The sequence below is a fragment of the Panthera tigris genome, chromosome F3 (genome assembly GCF_018350195.1).
Source record: "Panthera tigris isolate Pti1 chromosome F3, P.tigris_Pti1_mat1.1, whole genome shotgun sequence".
Lineage (NCBI taxonomy): Eukaryota > Metazoa > Chordata > Mammalia > Carnivora > Felidae > Panthera > Panthera tigris.
The window spans coordinates 45,965,520-45,983,937 of record NC_056678.1 but is presented as its reverse complement, the minus strand read 5'-3'; the positions used below and the strand labels follow the sequence as shown (position 1 = coordinate 45,983,937).

The 18,418-nt window shown below is 34.6% G+C and overlaps 1 long non-coding RNA gene across 1 annotated transcript in view; it reads right to left on the bottom strand.

Annotated features, from left to right (window-relative positions):
• Positions 1–2,470: 2,470 nt before the first annotated feature.
• LOC122235847 overlaps positions 2,471–18,418 on the bottom strand; it is a 162,415-nt gene continuing 146,467 nt past the window's right edge. The window contains exon 4 of the long non-coding RNA XR_006213923.1: positions 2,471–3,197. This is a non-coding gene — a long non-coding RNA (uncharacterized LOC122235847). The remainder of the gene's footprint in view (positions 3,198–18,418) is intronic.

Here is an 18,418-nt window from a genome sequence, read left to right as displayed (position 1 = left end):
TTAGCACCTAGTGAGATGCTACCATAAATTCACCAGGAGGACTAAATTTAAAAGAACACTACAAAATATTCCTGAAATGTGGAACCAGAACCCTTACTGTTGCTAGTCAGGGTGTAAATTTATGCAACCACTTTAGAAAACTATGAAAGTATCTAATGAATTTAAACATATACATCTTCTATGATCCAGCAATCCACTCCTAGATTTATGCAAAAGAGAAATGTACATATGAGCAACAGATTACATGTATTATATGTAATGTATATTATATTCATATTGTTTTTAATATTATATCACATTATTTTTAATAGCCCAAAGCAGCACACAACTCAAATATCTATCAACACTAGTGTAAATAAATGAATAAAACAAAATACTATAATTATGCACAAGAACAAGATAAATTTCAAACACATAGTTTGGAGCAAAATAGGCACAAAAGAATACATATTTTAATATTTGATTTATGTAAATTTCAAAAACAGGGACAGCATAGTGGGTTAAAATTCAGAGCAATGTTTACTTTTGGGAATAAGTGAGAAGCTCATGATTTGAAGAGGGCCTGAAAGCTGGCTCTGAGGTTCTGGGAAGATTCTATTTCTTGACCTGGTGGTGGCTACATGGCTATGTTTATTGGGTAAGTATTTATTTATTTGTACATTCATGATTCTTGTTCTTTCCTGTACATTAAATTTCAATGAAACATTTGTTTTTGAATGAATGCAGTCTTAAGTAGACAGTTTTAAGAAATAATACTTCCAAAAATTGTATGAAGTTCAAATTAAAAAAAAAAAACTTGGGACACCTGGGTGGCTAAGCTAGTTGAGTTACTAAATCTTGATTTGGGCTGAGGTCATGATCTCGCGTTTAGTGGTTCAACAGTGGGACACCAACAGTGTGGAGCCTGTTTGGGATTCTCTCTCCCCCTTTCTCTCTCTGCCCCTCTCCCACTCGCACTCCCTCTCTCTTTCCCTCAAAATAAATAAACATTAAAAAAATAAACATCTTTTAAAAAAGGGAAAAAAACTTACTTTTCTTCTAGCTTTTTAAATTGTTTTGTATCCGCAAAAATAAGAATTATCACAGGTTTACATTTGCCCAATAGTTCATTAGGAATTTCTACAATCAGTTTGAGTGAAGAGGAAGTGTACAACAACATTTAATTTGTGAAACACCACTAAGTGGCTAGCCCTATCTGCATCTCATACGATATAATCATATTGTATATATTGGGAAGGATACAGAAGAGCTCAGATAGACAACAGAAATGATTCCCAGTGAATACCTGACTGACTGTAACCATTAATCGATTCCAGAATGTGGTACTGAATGTCACATTAAGTGGTAAGTTATTATTCCTATACAACTGTATGTTACTAGAATGCCAAAACTACTGGTGAGTAACTGATCAGGATGTAATAGAAATCTATTTACAATTTTAAAAATACTTTCTATGCTATCATGCCTGCTGATACAGCATGCTCTGTCTTCACGAGCTATTTTATAAAACATCTAAAGATCTGAAATAAATTCTAAATGCCATTCTTTTAAAGAGGACATATTTCAAAAGAGAGATCAGATTTAACATTAGTAAAATATTTATAAGTTCTAGTTAAATTCTAACTCAAAGCAGTTTTTGTCTTATAACTCTGGATGCAATGTTGAAATGTAGGTGAAAATGCCCTGGTCATTTACTATAATGCCATAGGCCATGTGTGGGAAGCATCAGGAAAGAAAAAAGATGAGCCTGAGGTCATATTCTGACTCTGTCACTTACCAGATGTGTTGTCTTGAGATCAGTTAGCCTTCCAATTAAAAAATATATAAAAGTGAAATAATATTTACCTCCAAGGTGTTTAATTAGCATGTTTTATACTGTTACTCTCTTTCTCTGTGCACTGCCACAAACAGATAAAAATGTCTGTGGCTTTGATTAAAGTTCCCTAATAAATATTTTAAAAATGTTTCCCCATTTTCATTGATTAATAGATTAAAATCTGGATATGTGCCTAATTCCTGAGTTATAATCAAATGTTTTTTTATTTTTAATTACACCAATGACAAGGCATTGTTCTATGCAAATAATAAATGTTATATGCAAATGACACATTTATTTCATTTATTTACTTCTCTGATCTTATTATTATTACTTTGGTTTAAGGGTATGTTGTCCAAATATATCTCTCCACATAAATGATAATTTTTATGATCCAATTATAGTTCTCAATTATGATAACCAGCATGAAATTTATTCATCCATAGAGACCTATTTTACTACAAGTACATTAATCAGTATAATGAATGCAGGTGAATAAAATTGTAAACATGCTAGAGAAAATGGAAGGAAGATGCATAAGTAATTATCACATTATACAGCATTAAATACTTTATCTTTTTTATATGTTAACCAAGAATAACAAGTGAGAGCCTCTGGAAGGTATTATGAATTTAGCTATATTTATTCCTTCAGTAAAACATAGTGAACATCTACTTATTATGAGTTACCATAGTCTATCAAACCAGGAATATAAAAGGAATAAGATAGGAATCTCTGCTTTAACAGAACTTAACTTTTGTGTGCACGAGAGAGAGATGATAAATATGTAAGTAAGTGTATACATAATCCATGTTCAGATACTGGTAAGTGTCACCAGAAAATGACACTGATGTAAAAGATGGAGAAAATTGGTGGGCAGAGAATTAAGCAGGGGCGTTCGGACAGTTAGGCCCTTTCCTCCTGTCTCAGAGACCTTATTCCATGTAAGATAGGGTGGGGTAGGCTAGGTCTCTTACACTAATGTTGATTTAGGGGTTAGAAGGAACAATGATTTTTAATTCAGTTGAGTTTACTTTTGCTTATATTTAATATTCAAGTATTAAGAATGTATGCAAATCAATTCGGCTGCAAGAAAAATGATGATATGGGTGTACATGGCTAACAGAGACAGATTGGAAATTCAGTGCTGCAGGAGCCAAGTGAGGAAAAATTCTGCCAACTCAGAAGTGCTTATGCCTGTGAACTTTCCTGTCTTTGAGTGTTGTTTTAGAACAAATCAAAGATTCCTCTGAAGACCAAGAAAAAAGTGTATACCCAGCCATAGTTATGGACATCCAACTTTGTTTCTTGTTCACCGTTAGCTTTACGAAAACTTTCTCTGACAGTCCCGGCCATGCCCAGGTGAACTTTGAGTTGAGTCCTAAATGAGAACAGCAATACAGAGGTGTTAAGATCTGGGGAAAGAGAACAAAATAATCTAAGCATATATTTGAGTAGGAGGCTAAATATAGGTGGTGTCTTGATGACTATGTAAAAGTGTGTCTATTTTTCAAGCGCAATGAGAAGTCAATGAGGGTTTTTAAGCAAGAAAATTTTATGATCTAATTTGAGTTTGGATAATTTTGGATTATCACATTGACTATTTAAAAGGGAAAATCTGCCATAGGGACACATGGGAAAGCATGGAATCAAGCTAAGAAAGTAGAGGCAATTATTACTTGGACTAGAATATTGCCCCTGGAAATGGATAGAATTTGGCAAAATCCAGTTTTATTTTGGAGAGAAAGTGATAGGACTTCCTAATGTAATAGATGTGGGTGTTAAGGAAATGAAAATAATTAAGGGTGCTTCTGAGGTTTGGGGATTTAGTATCAGTAGAGGATAGTAACATTCAGTAAAATGGAGTTGATTGAAGGAACACCTTGATGGGAAACAGGTTACAAGAAGAATACAAGACTCATTAATTTGACGTTTTTTTAAATTTTTTTTAATGTTTATTTATTTTTGCGAGAGAGAGATGGGGGTGGGTAGAGAGACAGAGAGACACAGAGTCAAAAGCAGATTCCAGGCCCTGAGCTGTCAGTACAGAGCCTGATGTGGGGCTTGAACTCACGAACCAGGAGATCATGACCTGATCCAAAGTCAGACGCTTAACTGACTGAGCCACCCAGGCACCCCAAGACTTATTAAGTTTATAATAATATTTCTAGAGGGCATATTAAATTTAAGAGACCTATGTCATATACATGTGCCTGTAACCTGGGATACCGGGTGTCCTGTACAAATGAATTTAGGAGTTTTTATCACATGGATGCTATTTAATGTTTATGGAGCTAGAGGAGATCACCAAACAATAACATATTAAGAACAAAGTCGTGGGGGGCAGAATTAAGCTCCGTGAATTACTACATGAGAAGTAAGGGAGAGAAGAAGGAGCCAATAGGGTGACCCTGATGGAAAATTTTAAAAAAAAGTATTTTGGGGCTCCTGGGTGGCTCAGTCAGTTGAGCATCTGACTTCAGCTCAGGTCATGGTCTTGTTCGTGAGTTCGAGTCCGGCATCAGGCTCTGTGCTAACAAACAGCTCAGAGCCTGGAGCCTGCTTCAGATTCTGTGTGTGTCTCTCTCTCCACCTCCCCTGCTCATGCTCTGCCTCTCTCTGTCTCTCAAAAATAAATAAATGTTAAAAAAAAAAAAAAGTATTTTGTCCTTGGGACAAAGAGAAGTTTGTGTATCAGGAAGGGAACTATGTTAAATACTGAGATCAGGAAACATTTCATGTGACCTCTGCTTTGGCTAAGCCAGAGCAGTTCTAGTGGAACATAGGAGCAGAAGTCCAATAGGAACTGACTACAGAACTGGAGGTAAGAAAGTTAGAGTCCGTTTATATAGAATATAACAGAATATAATTTCTAAAATGTTCACTGTGAAAGGGAAAGAAAAATGGGGTGATAAATTTGAACAGCTGCGGAATTAAATATTTTTTTCTACTTTTGTTTGTTTTCATTTAAGAACAGATATTCCTTTTGTTGTTGTTGTTTTTAAATGTTTATTTATTTTTGAGTGACAGGGAGAAACAGAGCACAAGCAGGGGAAGAGTAGAGAGAGAGGGAGACACAAAATCCAAAGCAGGGTCTGTGCTGACAGGCCAGAGTCTGTCGCCGGGCTCAAACTCATGGACCATGAGATCATGACCTGAGCCAAAGTAGGATCCTTAACCCACTGAGCCACCCAGGTGCTCCTAGACTTGTTTTAATGTTAACAGAAATGATCTAGTACAGTAGGAGAAATTTAAGATTCTGGGTAAAGATTATTTCAGGAATTAATTCTTTAAGAAGCCTAGGGAACATGGGAATTAGAGAAAAAGTTGAGGGTTTGGACAAGGCTTTCATGCGAGCAGGAAGTACAGTTTTCCTTATAAGAGAATTGAAGGCAGGAAATATGAGTAAAGGAGCAGGTAATGTGGTATTGCAAATATGAAGCATTTTAGGAGTCTTGTTTGTATAATTTTCTTAGCAAATTATGAGGCAAATCTCAGGGTAGGAGCAGAAGATTGAATTATTTAAAGTCTAAGAGGGAGGAAAGAAGATAGGAACTAATTTCATTAAGTAGGAACATAAATTTCTCGGGGAAATGTAGTATTAAAAGATAGTAGTATGATTTATTTACTTGATTATTTTATACTTCTCCAGCATTTGAAATATTTTACAAACATTAATGATTTATGGAATTCTTAGAAATCAAATAAATACTTTAGCATATAAAATAATGACTGATCTAAAATTTTGGAATGGATTTATTTCGTGACCATAGGTATGAAGACATAGATTGAATTTGTCTAACACAACTACGTTTAAAGTCAGATGTTTACAAGTCATTAAAAACAATTACAAACATGGTTTAATTCAACATTTCTCTCAGTGAAAGAAACAGTATGATTTTGTTTCTGGCTGGTCAGGCTTCATGCCTGAGCATGTTGGGACCACTCCTTTTTCCCTACTTTATCTGTCTCCATATCTAGACAGGCATGTGCCCCCAGAGATTTTATATATTTTAATCTAATGTCTAATGTCTTCTGAGCATACATCATTTTGAAAAATTTACACACTGCCTTTTATTAAACTCCCTTCTTTCCCTCTTTCAACATCCTCTACTCTATTTTCCTAAATCAATACACGTACTACAAAACGTATTCTACACTTTGCACACAATGGTGTTAATCACATAATTATCTTTAATAACAGTGAATTGGAAATAAGCTCAAAGGACTAAAATAGTAAATGATAAAGTGAATTATGGAGAAATGTAAACTTGTAAAGTCATTGAACTAAGACTATGTTTATGTACCTTTTCAATACCACACAAGATTTTTGTTATGATACTAAATGAAAAACATACACAAATTACATATGAACTACTTTTTAGCACATCTTACTTTGTCCCCCCAAAATTTTAAGATAGCTTGAAAAATCCCATACTATTCAACATGACAAAAACACATAAACTTTGGGAAATGATTTAAAAGGGGAAAATTATGATGTTAAGGTATATTCCTTCTATCTCGACTTTATTGAGGGTTTTTATTAAGAAAGGATGCTGTATTTTCTTTAATGTTTATTTATTTTTGACAGAGAGAGAGACAGAGCATGAGCAGGGGAGGGGCAGAGAGAGAGGGGGACACAGAATCAGAAGCAGGGTCCAGGCTCTGAGCTGTCACCACAGAGCCCAACGTGGGGCTCGAACTCACAGACCACGAGATCATGACCTGAGCCAAAGTCGGACTCTCAACGGACTGAGCCACCCAGGTGCCCTGAAAGGATGCTGTATTTTGTCAAACACTTCTTCTGCATCTATTGACAGGATCATGTGGTTCTTATCCTCTCTTCTATTAATGTGATGAATCACACTGATTGATTTGTGAATATTGAACCAGCCCTGCAGCCCAGGAAGGAATCCCACTTGATCATGGTGAATAATTCTTTTTGTTTCCTGTTGAATTTGGTCTGCTAGTATCTTGTTGAGAATTGTTGCATCCATGTTCATCAGAGATATTGGCCAGTAATTCTTTTTAGTTGGGTCTCTGTCTGGTTTGGGAATCAAGGTAATGCTGGCATCATAGAATGAGTCTGGAAGCTTTCCTTCCATTTCTAATTTTTGGAAGAGCTTGAGAAGAATAGGTATTAAGTCTGCTTTAAGTGTCTAGTAGAATTCCCCTAGGAAGCCATCTGGCCCAGGACTCTTATTTGTTGGGAGTTTTTTGATAACTGCTTCAATTTCTTCACTGGTTATGGGTCTGTTCAGATTTTCTATTTCTTCCCATTTGAGTTTTGGCGGTGTGTGGGTGTCTAGAAATTTGTCCATTTCTTCCAGGTTATCCAGTTTGATGGCATATAACTTTTTCATAGTATTCTCTAATAATTGTTTGGATTTCTGTGGTGTCGGTTGTAATCTGTCCTCTTTCATGATTTTATCTATTTGGGTTCTCTTTTCTTTTTGAGAAGTCTGGCTAGGAGATTATCAATTTTGTTTATTTTAAAAAAAAAACAACTCTTAGATTCATTGATCTGTTCTATTTTTTTTTATTCTATATTGTATATTTCCACTCTAATCTTTATTATTTCTCTTCTTTGGCTGGCTTTGGGGTTTCTTGGCTGTTTCTAGTTCCTTTAGGTGTGAGGTTAAGTTGTGCATTTGGGATCTTTCTGGCTTCTTGAGATAGGCCTGAACTGTAATGTATTTTCCTATTAGGACTGCCTTTGCTATATGACAAAGGGTTTGGACTGTCATGTTTTCATTTTCATTTGCTCCCATTTATATTTTTAAATATCTTCTTTAAATGCCTGGTTAATCCATTCATTCTTCAGTAGGATGTTCTTTAACCTCCATGCATTTAGAGGCTTTCCAAATTTTTTCTTGTGGTTGATTTCAAGTTTCATAGCATCGTGACCTGAAAATATGTATGGTATGATCTCAATTCTTTTATATTTGTTGAGGGCTATTTTGTGACCCAGTATGTACATATTTTGGAGAATGCCCCATGTGCACTTAAGAAAAATGTGTATTCTGTTGCCTTTGGATGAAAAATTCTATATCTGTCAAGTCCATCTGGTCCAGTGTATCATTCAAAGCCATTGCTTTTTTAATTGATTTTCTGCCTAGAAGATCTGTCCATTGTTGTAAGTGGAGTATTAAAGTCACCTGAAATTACCATATTATTATCAATAAGATTGCTCATATTTGTGATTGATTGATTTATATATTTGGGTGCTCTCAAGCTAGGGGCAGAAACATTTACAATTGTTAGCTCTTCTTGATGAATAGACCCCTTAATTATGATATAATGCCCTTCTTCATCCTCAATGGGGAAAAACTGAGGCTTTTTCCCTGAGATCAGGAACACGACAGTGATGTCCACTCTCATCACTGTTGTTTAACATAGTGTTGGAAGTCCTAGCCTCAGCAATCAGACAACAAAATGAAATAAAAGGCATCTAAATTGGCAAAGAAGAAGTCAAACATTCGCTTTTCGCAGAGGACATGATACTCTACATGGAAAACCCAAAACACTCCACTGAAAAGCTGTTGGAACTGATACATGAACTCAGCAAAGTCCCAGGATACAAAATCAATGTCCAGAAATCATTGCATTTCTAAACACCAATAATGAAGCTACAGAAAGAGAAATCAATCCCATTTACAATTGCAACGAGAATCATAAAATACCTAGGAATAAACCTAACCAATGATGTAAAATATCTGTATGTTGAAGACTATAGAGAACTTATGAAAGAAATTGAAGAAGAGACAAAGAAATGGAAAAACACTCCATGCTCATGAATTGGAAGAACAAATATTGTTAAAATGTCAATACTCCCCAAAGCAATCTACACATTCTATGCAATTCCAACCAAAATTGCACCAGCATTCCTCTCAGAGCTGGAACACATAATCCTAAAATGTGTATGGATCCACAAAATACCCTGAATAGCCAAAGTAATGTTGAAAAAGAAAACCAAAGTGGGAGGCCTCACACTTTCGCTTGTACTACAAATCTGTAATTATCAAAGCAGTATGGTATTCACATAAAAACAGGCATATAGACCAATGGAATAGAGAACCCAGAATTGTACCCACAAATGTATGGATAACTAATCTTTGACAAAGCAGGAAAGAATATCCGATGGGAAAAAAGAGTCTCTTTAGCAAACGGTGCTGGGGAGAACCAGACAGCAACATGCAGAAGAATGAAACTGGACAACTTTCTTACAACATACACAAAAATAAACTCAAAATGGATGAAAGACTTAAATGTCAGATGGGAAGCCATCAAAACCCTAGAAGGGAAAACAGGCAACAACCTCTTTGACCTTAGCCACAGCAACTTCTTACTCAATAGCAAGGGAAATAAAAGCAAAAATGAACTATTTGGACCTCATCAAGATAAAAAGTTTCTGCACAGCAAAGAAAGCAATCAACAAAATGAAAAGGCAACCAACAGAATGGGAGGTGATATTTTGAAATCACATATCAGATAAAGGGTTAGTATCCAAAATCTATAAAGAACATACCAAACTCAACACCCAAAAAACAAATAATCCAGTGAAGAAATGGGCAGAAGACATGAATAGACACTTTTCGAAAGAAGACACACAGATAGCCAACAGACACCTGAAAAGATGCTCAACCTCACTCATCATCAGGGAAATACAAATCAAAACCATATTGAGATACCACCTCATACCAGTCAGAGTGACTAAAATTAACAACTCAGGAAACAATAGATGTTGCAAAGGATGTGGAGAGACAGGAACCCTCTTGCACTGTTGGTGGGAATGCAAACTGGTGAAGTTGCTCTGGAAAACAGTGTAGAGGTTCCTCAGAAAATTAAAAATAGAATTACCCTATGACCCAACAATAGCACTACTAGGAATTTATCCAGTGGATATAGGAGTGCTGATTCATAGGGGCACATGTACCCCAATGTTTATAGCAGTGGTATCAACAATAGCCAAATTATGGAAAGAGTCCAAATTTCCATCACCTGATGAATGGACAAAGAAGATGTGGTTTACATATACAATGGAATACTACTTGGCAATGAGTAAGAATGAAATCTTGCCACTTGCAACAACGTGGATAGATCTGGAGGGTATTATGCTAAGTGAAACAAGTCAGTAAGAAAGATAGATATCATATGTTTTCACTTAAATATGGAATTTGAGAAACTTGACAGAAAGACAATGGGGGAAGGAAAGGAGAAAAAATTGTTTCAAACTGAGAGGGCAGAAAACCATAAGAGACTCTTAAATACAGAGAACAAACTGAGGGTTGATGGGGGGCCGAGGGGAGGGGAAAATGGGTGATGGGCACTGAAGAAGGCACTTGTTGGGATGAGCACTGAGTGCTGTATGTAAGCGATGAATCATGGGAATCTACTCCCGAAGCCAAAAGCACATGCATACACTGTATGTTAGCTAACCTGACAATAAATTATGTTTTAAAAAAATAAATAATAAATAAAATAAAAGGGGAATATTTTTAGGGAAAACAAAATGAAAACCAATTGGAATTTATTCCCAAAAATCTTCCAAAAGATGCTATATTTGGACAGAAATTTTACTCTAGGTATCTTCAATACCAAGTTTCTCTAATTAAAAAAAATAATAATAAGATTGGTTCTATAATTTAGAGTATCTGCTAGAGAAAGTAAACCAGGTGTTCCAGGAAAAGCCCACTAAAACTGACTTGAACACCTGCTAGACTTTACTGTCCTGCCTCAGACTCCTTAACATGTGTGAGCAAATTTATTTCTATTCAGCAGAAAAGAAGATGAAGCAGAAGAGGAACATATAACTAGTTTTCTTTAAAAACTTATTGTCATAAATATACAATTAAGAAGAGGTGAATTACTCTCTGGTTCATCAAGAGACAACTCATTTATTTCCATTAAAGTGAGAATTTGCCTCTGTTACTGTTGCTACTGCTGCTGCTGCTGATAATTAATTACTGTTTCTACAACATCTTCTAGGTAGAATAAGCCACTAATAGGTTGGTCTATAATCATACTCTCTCACTAATGTACTGTAATGATAATGACATAGGAGCAATACAGGTATATTCTCCCAATTCCATGACCCCTAGCCAAGGGACCAAATGTGTATTTTAATGTATTTTTTTAATTTGATAAGTAATACAAAACATAGACTTCAGGCTATATTACACCTCATAAACAAACCTATTAATATTTCTGCAGGGGAGCACGTGGATATTTTCATTTGGTTGGATAAAAGAAGACTAACGTAGCAGTTCAAAGCATGATTTCCTACTAAATGAATTTACAAACATTTATAATAAAACCAAACTTTTAGTTTTTAGTGTTTTGCCTTGTTTTCATTTGGGAACAGTAGCTATGAGATCTTGGCTCCAGCATTCCATGCAGGTTGTTACAAAGGCTAAGTACAGAGATTTAAATCATTTGCCTGATGCCTGTAGAATGCTCATAAGTACTATGTACCTATTTTGTCCATGTTCCTGGCAGGCGATTTTTATAGACGCTTGTTGTGCAAACAAGGGATGTAGAACATCTTGCTGAACGCCCAAGTGGAGCCACAGATAGGTTTATGCGGGACTTTTAGGCTGGAAGTAACGTATGTTCGATATACTATGGCAAATACCATGCTCTTAAGATATTTACTTTCAGATGCCAAAAACATCAAACGTTATCTTGGTAGAACAACATATGAGGATGAAAATATTAACCCTTTTATTAGAGGCAAAAGTTGAAACACTGAAATCTTATTTCCTAACTTATTTGAAGGGAGGGCGGGCATCAAACACCTGCTCTGTATAGTCTGATCACCAGACAGTATATCTGTATTCTCGGATCTAGTGGTAGTTTATCAAAAGGTTCAAAGCTCTATAGATGCTAGAATAGAGAGTCTCTTAAAATTTAAGAGATTTAACTCTGTGTAATACTTGGTCAATATGGTTTTATTCTTACTGGTGGGCCCAGCTATACAGAGCCCTCTCTCCTACTCTCTTGAGTCTGATAACCTGAAAAATGGAATCTTGACCATGAAAACAGGATTGATGAATTAGCAGGTTACATATTAAAAAATTTACAGGCCAAATTTTGTTTTTCCTAATTTTACTCAAAATAGATAGTTATATCAAGCATCAGTTATTTCCCATACCATGAAGAGACCCTGTCTCCAGCTGCCCATGTCAGGCAGATTTCCTTGGATTGGGGTTGAATAAGGTTTTCATGACAAAAAGAGAAACAAGATATGGCTGATAAAATGAGAATTTTGAATATTTCATTCTTGATATTTGGCTTTCATTTGATTTTCAGTACAAAAGTAAGACAGGTATGTTATATTCTAATGTAAAATCCTGAGACCTAGAGATATTAATTTTATTCATTCAATAAGATTTTACAAAATTCATATATCATGAATGTTCATGCCACCAAAATTTGCCTTCCATTGAAGGGATGGAATATGAATCTGGGGACAATCTGGTCACTGGACTGGCCCCACATACCTGTTATAGTGTGTTATTGGTATTTAAGACTGATTCGTGCCATAACTGGCACGAATATAGTTAACCCTAGTTCTTAAAACTGATTGAAATTATATGATATATAAATGCCATTTAAATCTTTCTCTTGAAATATAAGGATTTTTTTGTCAAAGGTGATCCTTTTCTGATATAAAGCACTGATAAAATAGCAACAATTAATAACTAAAGAACTATTTAAACAAACGATTTCCTTCCTTTCCTCGTTACAAAATGATCTTCATTTTGATAAGTTCTAAAATTTTAACACGTTCTAAGATACCTTAAAATCCAGGATTTAAGACAAATAAGCAGATGCATATTCCACATGGAATTCTTTCCTGTGTTTGTTCTTTTTCAGCGTCTTTTTTCAATCGTAAAATTACTCCAATATGACTAGAACACCTGAAACCATCATTCTTTCTTAATTAGTGCCAAATAATAAGAAGGAAGGGAATCATTAAAGATACCTTTAACTTTGCTTCTGTTTGGAAAATGTTGAAAATATGAAACTATTAATTTAAAATGCGCACACACACACACACACACACACACACACACATACTTGCATAAACACCAACCTGTTTTCCTTCCTTCCTCCCTCCCTCCATCCCTGCCTTCCTTCCTTTCCTTGATTCCTTCCTTCTTTCCTTCCTTCCTTCCTTCATCATCATTTATTCATCAGCTATCTACACACACACACATAACATAAACATTAGATAGAATCCATACTTCATATCCCTCTCTCCCTCTCCCTCTGTGTCTTTTTGCATGTTTTAGGTACATTTTGAAAGTTTCCCTCAGAAGAAAAATTGTTGATAATGTGTTTGCAACAGATTTAGATTTCTCAACTCCTTATGATATTTATTGCTTACTATTTTGACTTGATAATCAAAGATTTCCAATTGATCTTCACTAAAATGCAAAAATAAAACTTTAGTCACCACTATCAACCTCAAGTCGTGTTCCACGTTATTTTTATTTAAAAAATTTGTGTAATTATACACATCAATTGACTATCAATTCACAGTTGAAGATCCACTGATACGCTGAGTTTTTGTTGTTTTGTTCTCTTTGTGTTGAGAAATCTAATTGCATATGTTTCTGCAGAGCACAAATCATTATTATTCTTATGAATCCACAAAAGCATGTATTAAGGTAGATTTGCCAAGGAATAATGAGCTTTTTTTTTCTTTTTTCTCTATAATAAGACCCACTCCATTAAAGAAAATGCTCATTAGTAACATATTTGTTTGTGCCTTGAGTGAGGACTACATTAGGAATCATTATTTCATTTTGGAGCAGATGATGTATGAAAAACTCCAAGAAAACTTCAAGCCATCATCATCTGGGCTAGTCCAAGTGATTCCAAAAGCATTTTAACATCTCAATTTTATAAGTAATGGACCAAGAAGAGAGAAATCTTGTTTTTTATTTGCAAACCTGCTGTGATCATCTCCCTACAGTCACTGGAACTGAGGAAAATTGGCCAAAAACTCTCTTTTGAGGTAGTGAACTGAGGTCGGCTGTCATGAAGGTCATTACTTCATACAGAGCAATTATTATGGATGGCTCTTTCAAAAATGAATTCTGGGTACCACTAGGATAGATGGGACTTTAGACTGAATAGATAATTTGTTCTGTGGTTTATTCTTATACAGTTTAATAAAATAAACATATCTGGCCCATTATTAAGAATACATTTTCTCTAAGTATCATCAAAATAATTTTTAGTTATTTAATAAGAGTAACACTAATTTTTTCTATATTCCATGTTGTTTTTTACTTATCTAATTTCACAACAACCTCAAGTAGGTGCAATTTAGATCACTGTTTTACTATGGAGGAAAGAGAGGGTAGAAAGATTAAATGCCTTACCCAAGGTCTCAAGCCAGTATTCAAATTCTAAAGTCAGGATCTTAACATTAGACAACAGATATGCTTATTCTTATCAAAAATAAAATCAAACTTAAAGTACTGAGCAGATCTAAGGCAGATGTAAGGCTACAGACACCTGTTGATATTAGGGTAAAAGGCTGAAAGTGTAGAATGGAGAGCAAATGAGTGTTTGAAAACAAATTAGTAAACTAAATCATTATTTTATTTTTAAAAGTGTTTTAAGTTTATTTACTTATTTTGAGAGAGACATAGAGAGTGAGACAGGGAGGGGCAGAGAGAGAGGGAGAGAAAGATCCCAAGCAGCTGTCAGCACAGAGCCCAATATGGGTCTCAAACTCACAAACCCTAAGATCATGACCTGAGCCAAAACCAAGACTTGGAAGCTTAGACAACTGAACCACTCAGGCACTCCCATTGTCTTATTTTAATTTTAGCTGAGCAGTATGTAATACTATATATATATCTATATATAGATAGATAGATATAGATAGATATAGATAGATATAGATATATATATATACATATATACATATATACACATAGATATAGATATAGATATAGATATAGATATAGATATAGATAGTATTTCCAAAACTAATTTGGGAGGGGAAAAATAAAACAGTGCCTGGACATGGGTTGAAAGGGTGGAGAGGAACAAGTAAGGGTTATGTTAAATTATAAAATTGGGAAACAATTTAAAAAACTGGAAAACAAATGAGGTGAGCCCTACAATTATCCCAGCTTATTATCTTGAGAGAATTTGTAGGCTGCAGGACAGAAAGGATGAAACAGGGCAGAAATCAGCATATTTCTTACCTTGAGGATATGGAGAAAGCCGAACTGGGGAATATTTTAGATAACTACACATGGCCTCTGCTAGTAGTCAGTATAATACTAATAGGTAAAAAAGTGGAATATGGAAACAAAGATCAGTTGGGAAAAATAGTAAGATGATACATTAAGCATAATATTAATAATCATATAAAATAGGATGACTGAGACCCAGCAACTAAAAGGAAGAGAATGTCACATTGGATAAAAAAGCAATATCCAACTATATGCTGCTTGTTGAAAAAAACATTTCACATATACAGATATCCATAGGTTAAGATTTAAGTTATGGGAAAATATATACTGTGATAGTAGTGGTCAAAGAAGGCTGGACTTTATATAAAAAATGTCAAAGTCAATTTCAGAACAAAGAATATTGCCAGCGATAAATAATAGATCATTTCATAATGACAAATGGATTGGCTCTTCAAGAGACTTAACAATCCTGAACATGCATGAACCTAATAACAGAGTTTCAAAATCCATGAAGCAAAAGTTCTTCAAGGAGAAACAAATTGACAACTGTAAACAATTCATAGCTATAATCAGATATGTTAATACCCTTCTCTCAATAATTAATAGAATAAGTAGGCATAAAATCAGCAAGGATATAAAAAAATCTAAAATCCACTACCAAACAGCTTTATCTAATTTATATTTGTAAAACATTGCCTCCAACAAACAAGAGTAGACTACACATCATTTTCAAATGTACCCAAAACATTTACCAAGATATACTATTTTCTAAAGTATAAAACAACTCTTACTAAATATAAAAATATTTAGGTCATGTGACATATGAGCTCTGACTACAACATAATTTAAGTAGAAATCAATAGCAGAAAAATATATAGAAAAACCTTCAAATGTTGTAAAACTAAATGGCACAATCCTAAAAAAGGACATATATCAGAGAATAAAACAAATAGTGAATAACTATTTGCACTGAATGAAAGTGAAAACACAGCATATCAGATTGTGTTTGATGGTATTAAAGAAGTACCCAGTGATAAACAATGTAAATTCAGTAGTGTTAATGATTTTAGGTTTTTGGAGAGTCAAAGGACTATTGAGATCAAGATATTAGAAAAGGAAACTGGAAATAATGGAGGTGCTAATTGAAGAGTGGGGTTCTTAAATTTTGATTATGGAGAAAGTGCAATTTGTTACTGATAGTATGATAGTTAAGGTATAGTCATGGGAATGAGTGGCTAGGGCAGAATGAAAAAGGAGTTGAGAGATCTGAGTTTTGAAATTTTCATCTGCATGGATATTGAAATAATCAAGAATTATCAAAGCACAAAATTTGGGAATTGGAACTTTAATCAAGGTTTTTATCCTCCTAGAATGAGAAGGCCAACTTGGGTGTCTAAAAACATCTGGATGGGTTTATTCTGATGACATCAGATTCAAAGTTGTATGATTTGAGGAAGAATAGAAGGTTCTAGAAGTAGCATTGGGAAGTAAGACACAGAGATGCTGCTCCTAGCACTTTAAAATCAATGGAGTACACAGAAAAGTGCCACGTATATGAGTAGGACACTGTAGCATATGCAGCAGAGTCAATGAATTTTGGCACATTTTTTAAATGTCTATTTATTTTGGGGAAAGAGAGAGACAGAGTTTAGGCGGGGGAAGGGCAGAGAGAGAGAGGAAGACACAGAATCTTAAGCAGGCTCTAGGCTCCAACCTGTCAGCACAGAGCCCAATGCGGGGCTCGAACTCACAAACTGTGAGATCATAACCTGAGCCAAAGTCAGACGCTTAACCGACTGAGCCACCCAGGTGCCCCAAAATTTAGTACATTTTTGCAGAAAGTGTCTCAGTGTGTTGAGATAATTGAAGATTCTAGTTGAGTTACTCTGTTCTAAACTGTATCCCCTTAGAACCTATAAACACAAAATTTACTCTCAGATTATGTCTATTTTTCCTATTTTGAGAAAAATAAAATTTAACTCTGTAGTTAATGAAAAATGATTTTTTCCAATATAAAAAATAATTAACACAATCCCAAGTAACAGTTAGTGTGTTAATGTCTTAATTACTAATATCCACATATAATTTAGATTAGATTAGATTTAACATCTGCATCAACATATAGTTACCCAGAAGCAGTAATATCTTTAACTATACTGAAAGGTACTGATTTATCGTTCTCTGCCATATTGTAAGGACAGTAAATAAAAGGAAGACAACACATTTTAATCCCACTAACCCCAAGTTAACAATTCTATTGATTAAATAAATGATCAAACATCACCTCTTTAGTGATATTTTATAAATGATTATAGATTTTTGTCATTGTGTATATAGGGATAAATGTAAATGAAACCAAACAAAACTAAAGTATTAGTTGAACTAAAAGAATTAAAATGAGCTTTGCAGGGCACTCATGATGAGCACTGGGTATTGTTTGTAAGTGACGAATCACTAAATTCTACACCTGAAATTAATATTACACTGTATGTTAACTAGAATTTAAATAAAAACTTGAAAAAGAAAAAAAGATATGAGCTCCACAGATAGCAAATGCAAAAAAAAAGTGAAAGCAATGCATATCAATTATTGATCCTTGATATTTAAAGCTTCTACCAGAAACTAGCCCAAGCTGCACATATATAAATAAATGTGTCACCCTTATGTATAATTGACAACACATAACAGTGTATAGTAAAAGGATGAATATTTGCCTTCTTGTGTGTGTATCACACGATTGAATGGGTGTCAGGTTCTCTCCTTCTAACCACGAACACTCTATAGCCAATCTACATAGAAGATTTTGTTCCATTGGAAAGTGCCTTCCCACCTTGCCTTTGTACATATTGCCTCTCAGGCCTTTCTCTATACTACTTTTATAACTCCCCAGCATGCCATCTTATCTTTCAAATTTTTACCCCAATATCAATTTTCCTTAGGAAATGAATGTCAAAATTTAATTCCCCCCAGCATGTGCTCCATAGTTGTTTGTTTGTATCTTTACTTGGAAGTCTGTTGACTTTTATTACAGTAATTCACTTCAGTGACTGTTCCCTTGGACAAAACGCACACTTCAGCTGGGAAAATATCACAAGCTTACTCATGCAGAGGAGGAAAAATAAATTTCCCTCTACATTTCTAGGTTCTTGGCAGAGATATCCCCTGTAATAAAAGGGTGATTAACAGGAGAAAAACAAATTTAATCTTATTTCATACATAAGGAAGTCTAAAAGATATAAGACCCAAAGAAATGACCAAAGTAGACAGCTTTTATACCCTTTTGACAAGGAAACAATAAATTTGTGAAGAATTGATAAGACAAAGAAGTTTGAGCTTAGGGTAGGAAATTAGAGAGGAAGTAATAAGTAACAAACAAGGC